The sequence below is a fragment of the Triturus cristatus genome, chromosome 2_2 (assembly GCF_964204655.1).
Source record: "Triturus cristatus chromosome 2_2, aTriCri1.1, whole genome shotgun sequence".
Lineage (NCBI taxonomy): Eukaryota > Metazoa > Chordata > Amphibia > Caudata > Salamandridae > Triturus > Triturus cristatus.
The window spans coordinates 1,020,920,308-1,020,927,983 of NC_140582.1; positions in this window are offsets into that span (position 1 = coordinate 1,020,920,308).

Below are 7,676 nucleotides of genomic sequence, written 5' to 3' on the forward strand. Positions count from 1 at the left end.
CTTTGTGTCTGTTCTTCTGCTCTGTGTTATATATTGCAAATCTTTTTTTTCTTCCAACCAGCTAGAATGTTGCTGCTTACATTCCAGGTTAATTACGTTTAAAAGTCTGTGATTTTTTTGACACAGGTGCTCTTCTGCGCTAATCTTACTTGTTTGCAGCTTTGCGTTTGCGCTTGCTTAGCGTGATTCTTTACGAGTTTATTTTAGAGAAATTAAGTTACGTAATGCTACAGTGACTCTAGTCCACTCCTTACTTTGTCCTGTCACTAATAGATAGGGGCGGATTGATACTTCGGTTTAGGTACTTTGTATGAGCTTCTAATTTGTTAGTGGTATGCGTGACGCCCCCTCACTCAGTTACGTGACGTGCTGGTAGTACGGCTGTCTTTATTAGAACCTTTTCTAGTTTGTTCAATGAGTGGTGGTAGGCTTAGCAGTTACTTAGCACTAGCAGATCAGCATCAATCAATCAAACCCAAATTTGGTGTATACAAAACATGTAGTCATGTTCATGTGTCCTCCATGATTTGACCATATGCATTGTTGAGGAATACAGTGGAAATGCATACTTAATGTACAATTGGCATGCCTGGAATAGGTTGGCTAGGTGGGTGGTACGTTGTACTTAGGCTTAGTTGTAACTTGGTATTCTGGAATCAGAATGGAAGACTGGATTACTGTTGATAAATAGTAACTTAAGTAGTCGAACTGCGAATCCCCCGATATTACTTGTTGACCAGATGAGATCGGTCAATTTAGTTATTGCAATTGTTGTTTACATAAGTGTTTTTGAGCGTTGTTGAAAAATATTGTATTTGTTTAACACCATCCATCAATGTTTGTCACTTTCTTATATCTTTCCTGTTCATCAGCACCCAGGGGCAGACCGACAGGGACTGGGCAGTCGGCGGGACACACAGAAGAACACCACCAGGAGGACACCGCTGAGTGCTCCTCTGCTGGCCCCAGTAAGTCTTCTTGTTTTTTATAATATTTCTTATTCCATAACTTGTACTGCCCCATATTTTTCCCGAACTATTGTTTGTTTCCAAATGCTATTTTTTTACCACCAATTATCCTTCGATCTGTACGGTTTCAAAAATCTTATGCCTGCCTCCGCTATGATGACTCTGAGTACTACTACATAATATCAGTCTGTCTGTACTGTAGTAGCTAGTCTTGCACAGTTGGCCAGTGCCACTCTTTGTGAAAGGTTGTAATATAAAACTCATATTCACCAGTAGCTCGAGCCATTGAGTCCAATCCGTTGGGTCGTTGTCTTGTACTACTTTTACTCTTATAGATCTTGAGGCTTTGAAAATTCACAGCAACAGCCCTACCAGATTTATTCCTATTTTGATATGATACCCTATAGGACATACTACTGTTGTAGGGATCTTGCACATACACAGACATTTGCACCAGAAAATAGGATGTTGGTAGGTTGGACCTTCCTTGCACACCTCAATCAGAAATTCCGCACCCACCACAATTCCACTGCTTGACTATAGTACTGTCTTGTCATAACTATTAGGTCTCGGAACCCTCCCCCCAAGATACCCAACAAGTAGACAACCCAGAACATAACACACCCAACCTCTCAGTCGTGGAAGCAATTCACATGCACACCCTTACTTTAATTTGCTCACTCGTGTAAGTTAGTCCACACCAAATACCACCAAGTCTATGTAAGTTCAAAATGTTTATTTCAATTAGAGAAGGTCTGTACACTGTTTTCTTATAAATGCAGCTCCAACCGGAAAATCAATAACATTAAAACAATATACATTGTTACACTTATACAGTTGGGAATTAAATCATGATAACTGAACAGTGGTGGAAGGCAGCACCACCATCTCATAGCAATTTAGTTTATATAAATTCATAAATGAAGATGTGAGTGAAGGGACCCCTCACCTTAGAAGAACCTAGTACTGGTAGTTGTTGCATCATTCAGAAGCTCTGGTTCGTAGAAGGGAATCTCGCGTCTGTAATGCGAAAAATGAAATGGTGTGCGTTAGTATATTGCAACCTGCAAGCATTTCTCAGCCGTGCCAAAAAGTGTAGCATTTATGGATAAGCAATATGGACTAACAGTAACAGTAGTACACCAGTACTTCCTAAAAAAGTGGCTTGTTAATGTTTGTTGACCGCTTGTACGCAGCGCGTGGACTAGACAGCAGTGTGAGGCAGGTCATGTGGGCTCAAAGGTGTCTTATACAAGAAGCTGCAAGGTAACTTCACATGTGCAAAAATAAAAGACACAAAGGTAAAATGGTAGCATGGCTAGGGCTAATTAAGCAAAGGCTACAATGATCATATATAACTATTAGTGTCTACTCTACTACTACCTGATTTGTACTAGTGATGTATGTTAGTATCAACTCATTTTTCAACCTTGCTACTGATCAATAGGGGGGAGGTGTATATGATGCTTAATAATTGTGTAATGTTTGCTAGGCGCACTACCGACCACCATTGCCGGGGCCAGCGAACAAGGCGACGCGGAGGGCGAGGATGCGGCAGTTGCTGCCGATACCGACGATGGAGCGGTAGGGGGAGTGGCAGCACCAGTGGCAGGCGGTGGTAAGTTAGATTCATAATCCTTAACTATTGTTGAACTTGACAGTACACTCACTGCAAGGGTGTACTGTATGTATATGTATACTGTACAGTTGTGACTTAGGGCCCCATTAGGATGGTGGGCGTATTGCCCCCGCCGGGCCGGCTGGAATTCACTGCCGACACCGCAGGGGTAAACCTCCCGCCATCCCTGTAGAAAATATTCAGACCCCCCACATGTCGACCAGGCGGGAAAAAGGGTTCAATATGGCGGTGGTGTCTCTCTGAACACACCGCCGGCCATATAATCTGCATTTTGGAATGCCTTTGCGTGGCGGCATTGCCGTCTGCCACGGAAAGGCATGCAGACATTGCAGAGTATGCTTGGGGGCCCCCATGGAGGGTACCTACCTATGCTATGGTACCCCCCCCCGCCTTTCAAAGCAAAACGTGACAGGCTCCGTGCGGGGCCCGTCATGTTGTGCTTGGAAAAGCAGCACAACATTTTAGCATTGCTTTCAGCAAAGCCAACCAGAATGTAAAAAAAAAAACAGGATGCGCCCGCCACTGTGCCGGGCGCATCATCCTAATTAATTGTCCCCACAGGACCCCCACCCTTTTTAGCATGAGGATGGCGGGCGGACAAAGTCCGCCCGCTAATCGATGTCGTAAGTAAGTATGAGTTGTTGGGGACGTCTGAAGAGTGAACTAGAAGGCTAGAATTCCCTTTAATTGGCATAGGACTAGGAGCCGGAGTATTGAGTAACCAATGGCCTCATCTATCTGATTTCAACTCCGCTTTGAAAGTTTTGTGGAGAAGAGCACCTGGTGCACTGTTCAACTAAAAAGTGAAAGACGGGTGGAAGGAAGAACGACGGGCGACATTTAAAATGTTATGTACTACTGTGCTTTATTTTATAGTGCTACTCTACCATGCCACTATGTGTATAAATAATTACCTTGTCCTACTGTTTTTCTAAGAGTATATTTTACAATTGTCTTTTTTTTTTCTTTTTGATACACAGCTACTCCGAAACTCAACCGGAAGGAGTTGGCCGCCAAGGCACGGCGCCGGAAGCTGGAGGCAATCCAGCGGGAATACCGGCGACTGGTGGTCCTAGCCGAGGAGGAGACCTCGGCAGCAATTGTTCAAGCCTCCTCCAGTGCCCCGGGCACCAGCCACCGCCCTCCAGCGGTACGGCGCCACCGTCTGGCGGCTGCCCGCCGCCACCGTACCATCTCCGGTGCCCCCCCACTGTGGCTGCAACTGCCGCAGCCTTAGACGCCGCATCGCCCGTTTAGAGGACGAGATGCGCCAGATGCGTGTCCTCCTTCAGTCCCGCCCCACCACTTTGTCCCTGTCATCCTGTTCTGCCCCTTTTTTAATTCTTGTTTGGGTGGGTGGGTGGGAACTTGTTTGGGTGTTACGGACTTCTATGGACATTGGTTGGGGTTAGGGAGGGGGGTGGGTCAGCTTTTGTGGGTTTAGTTTATTTTTGTTAGGGTAAATTAAATATATTTTTCTATGTTACATGCAATGTTGTTAATGTTTTGTAGGTGGGGTAACTGTTTTACATCACACTGTTTCCTTGCTGGTGCATGGCCGCCCATAGCCGGTGTTTGATTTCAATAATTGGCTGACTGTATAAGACACAAACAGATAGATGCGACACACCTCACTCATTGACTGGTCCCTCTAGTACTTTCAGTTTGTCCTGTAGTCTATGCATTCTTTGGAGTGGTGTGTGAAAATGAAATCATTGACAACATGTCCATTATTAATTCTGCCTCCCTCAAACTTCTCTCTTACCGGTGCTTGATGTTTATGTCCAACTGTGGCACAGCACTGGCTGCATGGTGAAGATGGTTTCCTTTTTCATACATGCCATGATTGGGGTGGTGGTGGTGGTGGTAGCAGCATAGTAGTAGTAGTAGACACTGGCAGGGCGGCAGCATTTGCAAAAAAAAAGAAGGAGACAGTCAATCGCCTTTGAGAGACTGTTAGGAGTAGTTGAATGAAGTACAGTACAGAACTTACCGAGCAACAATAATATGCTCAAATATTTGACAAAAAAACAGAATGGTGGTTAGGAGGATAGCCTACTAGACAGAGTTACAAACTATAGTTGTGTCGAGTCACTTGACTAGGCCTACAGCCTAACAGTTAGTGCTGTATATGAGGAATGACAAGAAACAAATCCAATCAATGGCGGCAATTCATGCTGAGGTATATGTTCCTTTGTTAAAAAAAATAACCTGAAATATCCTACTCATGGGTGGCCAAGCAGAAGAAGATCATCGCTCTGCCTTGAAATTGAAGTAGTGTTGCTTTCACCACATCCGCCCCAGCAAGTGTGTGATTAAGTATTGGTGTACATTTAATTTAGTTACACCTCGACAATAAGTCACAAAGCCCGGGGGAAGAGGGTTAGGGTTTGTTGAATGGATGGGAAGGGGGTTTTTGGGAAAGGTTTGACATAGAAAAACAGTATGCATACATAGACAAACAAACGACAATCATTGAAGACTACCATATCCATATGTTAAGGGAGAAAAAGGCAATGCATGCATGATGATGAGAGACCCGTATTACATACACTTCTAGTTCTTGTTCTGTTGTGCCGGCCTTAATACTTTAACAGATAGCAAATAGAAATTTTAAATATTGGTAGGGAAGAATCGTAATTACACAGAGCAAACCTAATGATGATTGATAATAACAACTCCAAGAACACACTGTTGTAAAGATTGTATACAAGATATTAATCAAATTATTTAAAAGAAGATAAAAGTGGATACTGTTACTGTCTTATCCTGGTCAAAAATGTGGACTGGATTTTTGCATCTCGGCATTCCTCTTGCTCCTCTCGTCCATCAATCTTGGGTGTGTCGCCTCGCCACTCGCCACTGCCCGGCTGGAAAAAAAAAGGTGATTGATTGGTAAGGTAATTAATATGCATTGTGATGTTTTACAAAGTTTCGGGCAAGGCCTGGCCTGTAATTGTAGATTGAAAACCAACGGGCATATTGAGAAAGAAAGTTAAAACAAATGCACAAGTGATGGTGTAGTACAACAAGAACACTTTCCGAGGTGGCATCTATGCATCATCTCTACTCTAGTCTGTTTCCAGCATTGACCTTCAACAGTAACAGGAGAGAGCAGGCCCACAGTGCTTAGCATTTAGCACATCCTACGTTAACACTTAAAATTCTTTTTTTTTCTCTCAAAGAGTTGGACAAACGCAAAGCACATTGTCCATTCCAAACATAGCATTTTACAGTTTAAGTTAGTAAAATCAATGCACTGCAGTCATCCCACCGCTACACTCTATTCAACTTCTACACAGACATTTGGGTCTGCTGTGGTTGTTGTTGTTGACGTGTTTACCTTTTGGCTTTTCCGTTTATGCCACTCATGAAACGTCCTCCTGAGTCCTGACTTAATCATCATCATCTCTGATACTTTTACTGACTGACTGTGAAGATCGGCCTGCAGTATAAGTACAATTTTTATGACACAACAAGAGTAGAAATATAAATATTACTGACTTGAGTCATTCTTTAATGTGTACAGAAAGATAGATTACTAGTACACTTTGAAATCATTTTGTGCACAACAAACAAACAACGCAAACACAAAGACCAATAGCTTAGAGTCAGGTGTCCAATGCATGCCATTAATTGTCATCATTACCTGTTCCTTCTAATCTTAAGTTAACGGGCCGTCTATTTCGCCATCATCATGATGGACGGTGCTGTTGTGTCAATCATACTCATTGCGCAGATTGAGTGAGTCCCCTTCCTGTATTGAATTAAAAGCAATGGGTCACCAAGCTGCAGGAGAAGTACCAATTTCTTATTTGCAAGAAGGGGGAAATTAGTGTGTTCTGTAGAAAGTTGATTAGTGGCAGTGCACAATTACATAAATTCATGCACAACAAACACAACAAAATCTAAATCATTCAGTCTGCGACTCTGCGTCCAATGCATGGCATCAATCATTACCTGTTCCTTCTCATCTTACGTTAACGGGCCGTCTATTTCGCCATCATCATGATGGACGGTGCTGTTGTGTCAATCATACTCATTGCGCAGATTGAGTGAGTCCCCTTCCTGTATTGAATTAAAAGCAATGGGTCACCAAGCTGCAGGAGAAGTACCAATTTCTTATTTGCAAGAAGGGGGAAATTAGTGTGTTCTGTAGAAAGTTGATTAGTGGCAGTGCACAATTACATAAATTCATGCACAACAAACACAACAAAATCTAAATCAATCAGTCTGCAACTCTGCGTCCAATGCATGGCATCAATCATTACCTGTTCCTTCTCATCTTAAGTTAACGGGCCGTCTATTTCGCCATCATCATGATGGACGGTGCTGTTGTGTCATTCATACTCATTGCGCAGATTGAGTGAGTCCCCTTCCTGTATTGAATTAAAAGCAATGGGTCACCAAGCTGCAGGAGAAGTACCAATTTCTTATTTGCAAGAAGGGGGAAATTAGTGTGTTCTGTAGAAAGTTGATTAGTGGCAGTGCACAATTACATAAATTCATGCACAACAAACACAACAAAATCTAAATCATTCAGTCTGCGACTCTGCGTTCAATGCATGGCATCAATCATTACCTGTTCCTTCTCATCTTAAGTTAACGGGCCAGTCTCTCTCGGCTCTGAAAGGAGGATAGCTATAGTAGTCATCTGATTTATGGTCCACTTCTTTTGGAAGGACTAGGAAAGTTTGAATTTGTTGTTACCATCATCCAATCATCATTCATGAGGGAAATGGAATTGAGCAGGAGATTCAGTATGATGGAGCAGAGTAGCTGGATTCGGAGGACTGTACTGTCAAATAGCAGACACCTGACACTTGTATATTAAATTAGAAGAGTAGAAGACGGTGGTAATGGATTTGTTGTGATTCACAAGTTTATAACCGGAACAACAGACACATAAACAAAGGGGGAAAAAAGGGAGGAAGACAGTAAGTGCGAGCCTAATTGTCAGGGAAGTATAGCTCGTACTCAAACTCTGGGGATTCAGCCAGTAGTAGGTAATCATCTGACACAATACTTCCGTCACCTGAGCCGCTGTCCTCATCTTCCTCCGTTGATTC